Source organism: Garra rufa, chromosome 1, assembly GCF_049309525.1.
Source record: "Garra rufa chromosome 1, GarRuf1.0, whole genome shotgun sequence".
NCBI lineage: Eukaryota > Metazoa > Chordata > Actinopteri > Cypriniformes > Cyprinidae > Garra > Garra rufa.
Window position 1 is genome coordinate 108,567,921 of NC_133361.1, and position 9,633 is coordinate 108,577,553.

Genomic DNA, 9,633 nt, shown 5'->3' on the forward strand with positions numbered 1-9,633 from the left:
GGTGAGCATAGCTGCCTTCCAAGCAGTTGACCCGGGTTCGATTCCCGACCAACGCATTTGTTTTGGCTCTGGCTGACGTTGAAGCAGAACTCCTTCTGTGACCTCTGTCAGCACCAAAATCTTTTGGATGAGTCGTTCAGCAGCAGCAAAGAGCTGGGTCTCCCCGTCGGGGAATCGAACCCCGGTCTTCCGCGTGACAGGCGGAGATACTGTCCACTATACTAACGAGGAGCCGTACCCAGTGTTCTTCGCCCCCAGCCGCCTTGACTTCACCGACATCAGCATAAGGAGCCACTACTCCATGAAAAAAAACAAATCAACCTGCCTTGATCTTATTGAGTCTCCCAATATCTTGAATGCTACACATTACAGGGGGTCCTCATTTGGACCACTTTACTATTATTACTATTTTTTTTACTTTTCATAATGGGAACATGAAAAAAAAGGATGGGAAATCATGTGGCAGTAACATCGCATTTACGTGGATCATATCGCCCACTGCTAGAATTCTACCACTGAACCACCAATGCTCGGAAAGGAGGGAGAACGTTTGGAATTAACACCGCATTTACGAGTATATTGCCCACTGCTAAACTTCGTCAACCTATAGATAAAGTGAACAAGTTTTATAGGCATTTGACGAATATAGACGGACTAATGAGTTTCTGAAAAGATTCGGCAGGGAACGGGGGTGGGTCGGTATGCAAAGGTTGGAGCTCCTTCAAGTAAATCAGGCTTCATTTTAAAGAACCTTACACACATCCAAGCACACACACAACTTAATTAAAAGGACTCCGTTCCTGCATTGGCCGGGAATCGGACCCGGGTCTCCCGCGTGGCAGGCGAGAATTCTACCACTGAACCACCAATGCTCGGCTGGGAGAGCTTCGGCCTTCACATTGCCCTGGATTTAGTAATGGTGCGTAACTGTTACACGTCAAATCCAGGGAAAGGGGGGTTGGGTCAATATGCAAAGTTTGGAGCTCCTTCTAGCAAATCAGGCTCGGCCTTCAAGGCTCATTTTAAAGAATCCCACACACATGCAAACACACACCCCTTACTTAAAAGAACTCTGTTCCTGCATTTGCCCGGGAATCAGAGCCAGGCCTCCTGTGTGGCAGGCGAGAATGGATGATGGAAGAGACTTTTTAACTTTTACTCCTCCCATTTGGAGTGAGGGGGAGATGAAAATCTTATCGGCACCCTAGATTACCCTTTGTGAGTATAGTGGTTTACCACAGGGAGCGCACATGCTCAAGCGCGTGGGCACACAACTCGAGTTTCTCTTCATAGACGCATAAATCTTTCGCCTTTTACTAAAGATTTCCGTGGAGGGGAACCTTTCCGAGTGACCTGTATTTTTGGGTGCTCTGCTCACAGCAGAGCTGCACTGCAGTTTCAATAGCAGACTAAATCTGACCACACACCAATGTGCATTGGAGCAAAGCGTGCTTTCTCGTGGACCGTGTTTGCAGCCTTTGCGCTTCCTGTGTCGCAACTTCACATTTTTTTTCAGCCAGCATGGAAAGACAGCACTCTCATGACATGATGGGATCCAAACCTTGGGCTTCAGCCACTTTGGCCCTGTCAGTGACTCATGTACTTCCAGCATTCTTTTCTGCTCACAACAGAGCTGTATTGGAGTGTCAAGAGTAAAACTGGCCACCAGCCAATGGGCGGTGGAACGAAGCGCGCCTCACCACGTTCTGTACTTGCGGACTTTGCGCTTTCTGCGTCGCAGCTCCAGATTTCTTTAGCCCGCATGGAAAGACAGCACTCTCTCGTACATGACGGGATACAAACAAAGATGGCTTCAGCTCCTTTTGCCCTATCAGTGACTTGTGCATTTCAAGCATTCTTTTCAGATGGCTAAAAGCTGGAGTCGGGCACTTGCGTTGGTGGTATAGTGGTGAGCATAGCTGCCTTCCAAGCAGTTGACCCGGGTTCGATTCCCGGCCAACGCATTTGTTTTGGCTCTGGCTGACGTTGAAGCAGAACTCCTTCTGTGACCTCTGTCAGCACCAAAATCTTTTGGATGAGTCGTTCAGCAGCAGCAAAGAGCTGGGTCTCCCCGTCGGGGAATCGAACCCCGGTCTTCCGCGTGACAGGCGGAGATACTGTCCACTATACTAACGAGGAGCTGTACCCACTGTTCATCGCCCCCAGCCGACTTGACTTCACCGACATCAGCATAAGGAGCCACTACTCCATGAAAAAAAACAAATCAACCTGCCTTGATCTTATTGAGTCTCCCAATATCTTGAATGCTACACATTACAGGGGGTCCTCATTTGGACCACTTTACTAATATTACTATTTTTTTTACTTTTCATAATGGGAACATGAAAAAAAAGGATGGGAAATCATGTGGCAGTAACATCGCATTTACGTGGATCATATCGCCCACTGCTAGAATTCTACCACTGAACCACCAATGCTCAGAAAGGAGGGAGAACGTTTGGAATTAACACCGCATTTATGAGTATATTGCCCACTGCTAAACTTCGTCAACCTATAGATAAAGTGAACAAGTTTTATAGGCATTTGACGAATATAGACGGACTAATGAGTTTCTGAAAAGATTCGGCAGGGAACGGGGGTGGGTCGGTATGCAAAGGTTGGAGCTCCTTCAAGTAAATCAGGCTTCATTTTAAAGAACCTTACACACATGCAAGCACACACACAACTTAATTAAAAGGACTCCGTTCCTGCATTGGCCGGGAATCGGACCCGTGTCTCCCGCGTGGCAGGCGAGAATTCTACCACTGAACCACCAATGCTCGGCTGGGAGAGCTTCGGCCTTCACATTGCCCTGGATTTAGTAATGGTGCGTAACTGTTACACGTCAAATCCAGGGAAAGGGGGGTTGGGTCAATATGCAAAGTTTGGAGCTCCTTCTAGCAAATCAGGCTCGGCCTTCAAGGCTCATTTTAAAGAATCCCACACACATGCAAACACACACCCCTTACTTAAAAGAACTCTGTTCCTGCATTTGCCCGGGAATCAGAGCCAGGCCTCCTGTGTGGCAGGCGAGAATGGATGATGGAAGAGACTTTTTAACTTTTACTCCTCCCATTTGGAGTGAGGGGGAGATGAAAATCTTATCGGCACCCTAGATTACCCTTTGTGAGTATAGTGGTTTACCACAGGGAGCGCACATGCTCAAGCGTGTGGGCACACAACTCGAGTTTCTCTTCATAGACGCATAAATCTTTCGCCTTTTACTAAAGATTTCCGTGGAGGGGAATCTTTCCGTAGTGATGGGAAAATGAAGCTTTTCGAAGCACTAAAGCTTTCCCCTCAACTGTATTGTAAAAAGGTTCATTACTCGAAGCTTTTCAACACGTTGCACACTAATGACATCTTGTGGCCAAAGGTGGAAAAAGTTGCCTTTGCGTCCCAGATCTCAAAGCGATTTTGGACAGTTTCATCAAATACATCAAGTGCAACGAAAACCGTCAGAAATTAAAAAATAATAAAAATGTCATTTTACTTGAATTAATCTGTAAATAAACTTTTTTATAAAATTCTAAAAGTATAAGCATGGTTTATGTAGGCATCTATGTTCAAAGTAAATTAACTGTTAAGTTGACTAATAATTATTATTAATTAGAAGTGCTAGTGAAGCAAGGATATCTACAAAATTGACATGCACAAAACTACACATGTACATATTTATTCGTATTATGATTTTATTCTTAACAAAAAGCGAATGACACTTGAAACCTGCGCAAGGAGTTTGCGTTATTTGAATCAGAATATGAAGCAGTCACGTGGTTGTGTGTGAAAACGAAGCATCGGACGTCACAGGTCATGTGGTTATGGCAAAACGAATCAAGCTCCGGTACAGTGCTTCACTGTGAGATGTTTCGTTTTTTTGATACAAGCTTCGAAGCTTCGGTGTCAAACGTTACATCACTACCTTTCCGAGTGACCTGTATTTTTGGGTGCTCTGCTCACAGCAGAGCTGCACTGCAGTTTCAATAGCAGACTAAATCTGACCACACACCAATGTGCATTGGAGCAAAGCGTGCTTTCTCGTGGACCGTGTTTGCAGCCTTTGCGCTTCCTGTGTCGCAACTTCACATTTTTTTTCAGCCAGCATGGAAAGACAGCACTCTCATGACATGATGGGATCCAAACCTTGGGCTTCAGCCACTTTGGCCCTGTCAGTGACTCATGTACTTCCAGCATTCTTTTCTGCTCACAACAGAGCTGTATTGGAGTGTCAAGAGTAAAACTGGCCACCAGCCAATGGGCGGTGGAACGAAGCGCGCCTCACCACGTTCTGTACTTGCGGACTTTGCGCTTTCTGCGTCGCAGCTCCAGATTTCTTTAGCCCGCATGGAAAGACAGCACTCTCTCGTACATGACGGGATACAAACAAAGATGGCTTCAGCTCCTTTTGCCCTATCAGTGACTTGTGCATTTCAAGCATTCTTTTCAGATGGCTAAAAGCTGGAGTCGGGCACTTGCGTTGGTGGTATAGTGGTGAGCATAGCTGCCTTCCAAGCAGTTGACCCGGGTTCGATTCCCGGCCAACGCATTTGTTTTGGCTCTGGTTGACGTTGAAGCAGAACTCCTTCTGTGACCTCTGTCAGCACCAAAATCTTTTGGATGAGTCGTTCAGCAGCAGCAAAGAGCTGGGTCTCCCCGTCGGGGAATCGAACCCCGGTCTTCCGCGTGACAGGCGGAGATACTGTCCACTATACTAACGAGGAGCTGTACCCACTGTTCTTCGCCCCCAGCCGACTTGACTTCACCGACATCAGCATAAGGAGCCACTACTCCATGAAAAAAAAAACAAATCAACCTGCCTTGATCTTATTGAGTCTCCCAATATCTTGAATGCTACACATTACAGGGGGTCCTCATTTGGACCACTTTACTATTATTACTATTTTTTTTACTTTTCATAATGGGAACATGAAAAAAAAGGATGGGAAATCATGTGGCAGTAACATCGCATTTACGTGGATCATATCGCCCAGTGCTAGAATTCTACCACTGAACCACCAATGCTCAGAAAGCAGGGAGAACGTTTGGAATTAACACCGCATTTACGAGTATATTGCCCACTGCTAAACTTCGTCAACCTATAGATAAAGTGAACAAGTTTTATAGGCATTTGACGAATATAGACGGACTAATGAGTTTCTGAAAAGATTCGGCAGGGAACGGGGGTTGGTCGGTATGCAAAGGTTGGAGCTCCTTCAAGTAAATCAGGCTTCATTTTAAAGAACCTTACACACATGCAAGCACACACACAACTTAATTAAAAGGACTCCGTTCCTGCATTGGCCGGGAATCGGACCCGGGTCTCCCGCGTGGCAGGCGAGAATTCTACCACTGAACCACCAATGCTCGGCTGGGAGAACTTCGGCCTTCACATTGCCCTGGATTTAGTAATGGTGCGTAACTGTTACACGTCAAATCCAGGGAAAGGGGGGTTGGGTCAATATGCAAAGTTTGGAGCTCCTTCTAGCAAATCAGGCTTGGCCTTCAAGGCTCATTTTAAAGAATCCCACACACATGCAAACACACACCCCTTACTTAAAAGAACTCTGTTCCTGCATTTGCCCGGGAATCAGAGCCAGGCCTCCTGTGTGGCAGGCGAGAATGGATGATGGAAGAGACTTTTTAACTTTTACTCCTCCCATTTGGAGTGAGGGGGAGATGAAAATCTTATCGGCACCCTAGATTACCCTTTGTGAGTATAGTGGTTTACCACAGGGAGCGCACATGCTCAAGCGCGTGGGCACACAACTCGAGTTTCTCTTCATAGACGCATAAATCTTTCGCCTTTTACTAAAGATTTCCGTGGAGGGGAACCTTTCCGAGTGACCTGTATTTTTGGGTTCTCTGCTCACAGCAGAGCTGCACTGCAGTTTCAATAGCAGACTAAATCTGACCACACACCAATGTGCATTGGAGCAAAGCGTGCTTTCTCGTGGACCGTGTTTGCAGCCTTTGCGCTTCCTGTGTCGCAACTTCACATTTTTTTTCAGCCAGCATGGAAAGACAGCACTCTCATGACATGATGGGATCCAAACCTTGGGCTTCAGCCACTTTGGCCCTGTCAGTGACTCATGTACTTCCAGCATTCTTTTCTGCTCACAACAGAGCTGTATTGGAGTGTCAAGAGTAAAACTGGCCACCAGCCAATGGGCGGTGGAACGAAGCGCGCCTCACCACGTTCTGTACTTGCGGACTTTGCGCTTTCTGCGTCGCAGCTCCAGATTTCTTTAGCCCGCATGGAAAGACAGCACTCTCTCGTACATGACGGGATACAAACAAAGATGGCTTCAGCTCCTTTTGCCCTATCAGTGACTTGTGCATTTCAAGCATTCTTTTCAGATGGCTAAAAGCTGGAGTCGGGAACTTCCGTTGGTGGTATAGTGGTGAGCATAGCTGCCTTCCAAGCAGTTGACCCGGGTTCGATTCCCGGCCAACGCGTTTGTTTTGGCTCTGGCTGACGTTGAAGCAGAACTCCTTCTGTGAACTCTGTCAGCACCAAAATCTTTTGGATGAGTCGTTCAGCAGCAGCAAAGAGCTGGGTCTCCCCGTCGGGGAACCGAACCCCGGTCTTCCGCGTGACAGGCGGAGATACTGTCCACTATACTAACGAGGAGCTGTACCCAGTGTTCTTCGCCCCCAGCCGCCTTGACTTCACCGACATCAGCATAAGGAGCCACTACTCCATGAAAAAAAACAAATCAACCTGCCTTGATCTTATTGAGTCTCCCAATATCTTGAATGCTACACATTACAGGGGGTCCTCATTTGGACCACTTTACTATTATTACTATTTTTTTTACTTTTCATAATGGGAACATGAAAAAAAAGGATGGGAAATCATGTGGCAGTAACATCGCATTTACGTGGATCATATCGCCCACTGCTAGAATTCTACCACTGAACCACCAATGCTCGGAAAGGAGGGAGAACGTTTGGAATTAACACCGCATTTACGAGTATATTGCCCACTGCTAAACTTCGTCAACCTATAGATAAAGTGAACAAGTTTTATAGGCGTTTGACGAATATAGACGGACTAATGAGTTTCTGAAAAGATTCGGCAGGGAACGGGGGTGGGTCGGTATGCAAAGGTTGGAGCTCCTTCAAGTAAATCAGGCTTCATTTTAAAGAACCTTACACACATGCAAGCACACACACAACTTAATTAAAAGGACTCCGTTCCTGCATTGGCCGGGAATCGGACCCGGGTCTCCCGCGTGGCAGGCGAGAATTCTACCACTGAACCACCAATGCTCGGCTGGGAGAACTTCGGCCTTCACATTGCCCTGGATTTAGTAATGGTGTGTAACCAGGCCAAGGTGAAATGAATCATGGGGGGGGGGGGCCTTCCACATCAATTTTTGGCAGTTCCCGACAATTATCTGTGCTAACTCCACATTCCTGTGAACAGTCGTTAACCTGAAACTTCTGCGACAATTCACAGTGTCGTTTACTGATGAAAACCCCCTTTTTCATGCAGTGATTTCGTGCTCCAGGAGATCAGCATCCTACAGTGCTTCATGCTCAAGGCTGTCGAAACGGATTCCTGCTCCTTTTTCCACTGACTGCTCCCAGCACAACCAGTGGAAGAATTCACCGCCACCGGACTGCTCAATCAACCACAGAGAACGTAAATATCACTTCCAAACCTCTTCCAGAGACCTTGGCATTGTTGTGTATTATCAGTATATGATCTTTCTAATTTACATTAGATATTGTATAGCTGATTGCAGTTGATAACAAATAATAGCTCATTTGTTTGTTTGATGCATACTAAGGTTCTTTACCTTATTTGTTTCAGAGTAGCAACAGTTTATCTTTCCATAAGATAACAGCTCTGACATAGCAACACCCAACTGAATCACATTTTATGCATCTTATGCACTTTATTCCTTTTGCATTTATTGTATTCATTTAATAGTTGATTACTCTTGTCTATCATTTTTTAATAAATGTATTTTATTACACTTGTGTCTTCCTTGTGTTGATAATACAGTGAGAGGTTCTACAAGCTAGATATCCCACCAATCTTTCTTATGTGATTAGTGACATGTGATCCAAGAATCATAACGTCATCGGTGATACGAGTACCCATCACTACACTATTTCGCCTTCCTAGTGGGCGAAAGCAGAACTCACTACATAATTGGCGTCCCTAGGTGGGCCAAGTAAAATGAGTTGAGTCTCCTGTTAAATTCACTACAACAGTGCCAAGACGATACATATTATAAAAAGAACAATATACAAGTATACAAGACAGACAATGTGCAAAATAGCAAAGACATTTTAATGGAAGTAAGTATGTGCTTTAAAATAAATAATGGAAAAATGAATAAAGAGTGAATAGTGTTGTATGTTCCACGATCAAGTGTTCATGAGATGGATTGCCTGAGGAAAGAAACTGTTTCGGTTCTTCTAGTGCTCAGTGCTCTGTAGCACCGACCAGATGGTAACAGTTAAAAGGCGAGTGTGCTGGATGTGAGGGGTCCAGAGTAATTTTGGCAGCCCTTTTTCGTACTCTGGATAAGTAGAGATCTTGAAGGGTAGGGAGGGTTGTACCAATGATTCGTTCAGCAGTCCGGACTATTCAACGTAGTCTTCTGAGATCAGAATTGGTAATTGAGCTGAACCAGATGGTAATTGAAATGCAGAGGACGGATTCAATAATGGCAGAGTAAAATTGTTTCAGCAGTGGCAGGTTGAGCTTCCTCAGCTGGCAGAGAAAGTACAGCCTCTGCTGGGCCTTTTCACAATGGTGTCTATGTGAATGTCCCACTTCAGGTCCTGTGAGATGGTGTTGCCAAGGAACCTGAATGACTCCACTGTGTTTACGGTGCTGTTTATGATGGTGAGTGGGGGGAGAGCAGGTTTTTTTTTCCTGAAGTCTATGATCATCTCCACAGTTTTGAGCGTGTTGAGCTCCAGGTTGTTATGACTGCACCAGACAGCCAGCTCTTTTACCTCCTGTCTGTAAGCAGACTCGTCACCGTCCTGAATGAGGCCGATAAGTGTGGTGTCATCTGTGAACTTCAGGAGCTTGACAGAGGGGTCTTTGGAGGTACAGTCGTTAGTGTACAGGGAGAAGAGCAGTGGGGAGAGGACACAGCCCTGAGGGGCGCCAGTGCTGATAGTACAGGTGCTGGATGACAATTTTCCCAGCCTCACTAGCTGCTGCCTGTTTGTCAGGAAGCTGTTGATCCACTGACAGACTGACGTGGGCACAGAGAGCTGAGTTATTTTGGGCAGGAGGAGGTTTGGGATGATAGTGTTGAAGGCTGAACTGAAGTCCACAAACAGGATCTTTGCGTAAGTCCCTGATTTAACCAGATGCTGCAGTATGAAGTGTAGACTCATGTTCACTGCATCATCTACAGACCTGTTTGCTTGATAAGCAAACTGCAGGGGGTCCAGTAAAGGTCTGGTGATGTCCTTCAGAATAAGCCAGAAACAGTTTTTCAAACGACTTCATGACGACACCTTCTCTTCACTGATTTGAATGGGAGTTGCAGGAGTGGGGAGAGGGGTGATGTTGGAGGTGTAAATGGTGTTTTTTCAAACCTACAATAGAACTCGTTCAGATCGTCTGCCAGTTGCTGATTCTGCAAAGTGCTGGGG

General features: G+C 45.9%; 11 non-coding genes across 11 annotated transcripts; 5 read left to right on the plus strand and 6 right to left on the minus strand.

Annotated features, from left to right (window-relative positions):
- Positions 1 to 159: 159 nt before the first annotated feature.
- Positions 160 to 231, minus strand: trnad-guc (transfer RNA aspartic acid (anticodon GUC)). The gene has a single exon. It is a non-coding gene; the product is annotated as a tRNA-Asp (tRNA).
- A 570-nt stretch (positions 232 to 801) lies between these two features.
- trnag-gcc (transfer RNA glycine (anticodon GCC)) lies at positions 802 to 872 on the minus strand. The gene has a single exon. It is a non-coding gene; the product is annotated as a tRNA-Gly (tRNA).
- Positions 873 to 1,271: 399 nt separating this feature from the next.
- On the plus strand, positions 1,272 to 1,387 carry LOC141288482 (U5 spliceosomal RNA). The gene has a single exon (XR_012339690.1). It is a non-coding gene; the product is annotated as a U5 spliceosomal RNA (small nuclear RNA).
- A 505-nt stretch (positions 1,388 to 1,892) lies between these two features.
- trnag-ucc (transfer RNA glycine (anticodon UCC)) lies at positions 1,893 to 1,964 on the plus strand. Its single transcript has one exon. It is a non-coding gene; the product is annotated as a tRNA-Gly (tRNA).
- Positions 1,965 to 2,067: 103 nt separating this feature from the next.
- trnad-guc (transfer RNA aspartic acid (anticodon GUC)) lies at positions 2,068 to 2,139 on the minus strand. Its single transcript has one exon. It is a non-coding gene; the product is annotated as a tRNA-Asp (tRNA).
- Positions 2,140 to 3,179: 1,040 nt separating this feature from the next.
- On the plus strand, positions 3,180 to 3,294 carry LOC141291440 (U5 spliceosomal RNA). The gene has a single exon (XR_012340335.1). It is a non-coding gene; the product is annotated as a U5 spliceosomal RNA (small nuclear RNA).
- A 1,180-nt stretch (positions 3,295 to 4,474) lies between these two features.
- On the plus strand, positions 4,475 to 4,546 carry trnag-ucc (transfer RNA glycine (anticodon UCC)). Its single transcript has one exon. It is a non-coding gene; the product is annotated as a tRNA-Gly (tRNA).
- Positions 4,547 to 4,649: 103 nt separating this feature from the next.
- Positions 4,650 to 4,721, minus strand: trnad-guc (transfer RNA aspartic acid (anticodon GUC)). Its single transcript has one exon. It is a non-coding gene; the product is annotated as a tRNA-Asp (tRNA).
- A 572-nt stretch (positions 4,722 to 5,293) lies between these two features.
- Positions 5,294 to 5,364, minus strand: trnag-gcc (transfer RNA glycine (anticodon GCC)). The gene has a single exon. It is a non-coding gene; the product is annotated as a tRNA-Gly (tRNA).
- A 399-nt stretch (positions 5,365 to 5,763) lies between these two features.
- On the plus strand, positions 5,764 to 5,879 carry LOC141288815 (U5 spliceosomal RNA). The gene has a single exon (XR_012339746.1). It is a non-coding gene; the product is annotated as a U5 spliceosomal RNA (small nuclear RNA).
- Positions 5,880 to 7,201: 1,322 nt separating this feature from the next.
- trnag-gcc (transfer RNA glycine (anticodon GCC)) lies at positions 7,202 to 7,272 on the minus strand. Its single transcript has one exon. It is a non-coding gene; the product is annotated as a tRNA-Gly (tRNA).
- Between the last annotated feature and the right edge of the window lie 2,361 nt (positions 7,273 to 9,633).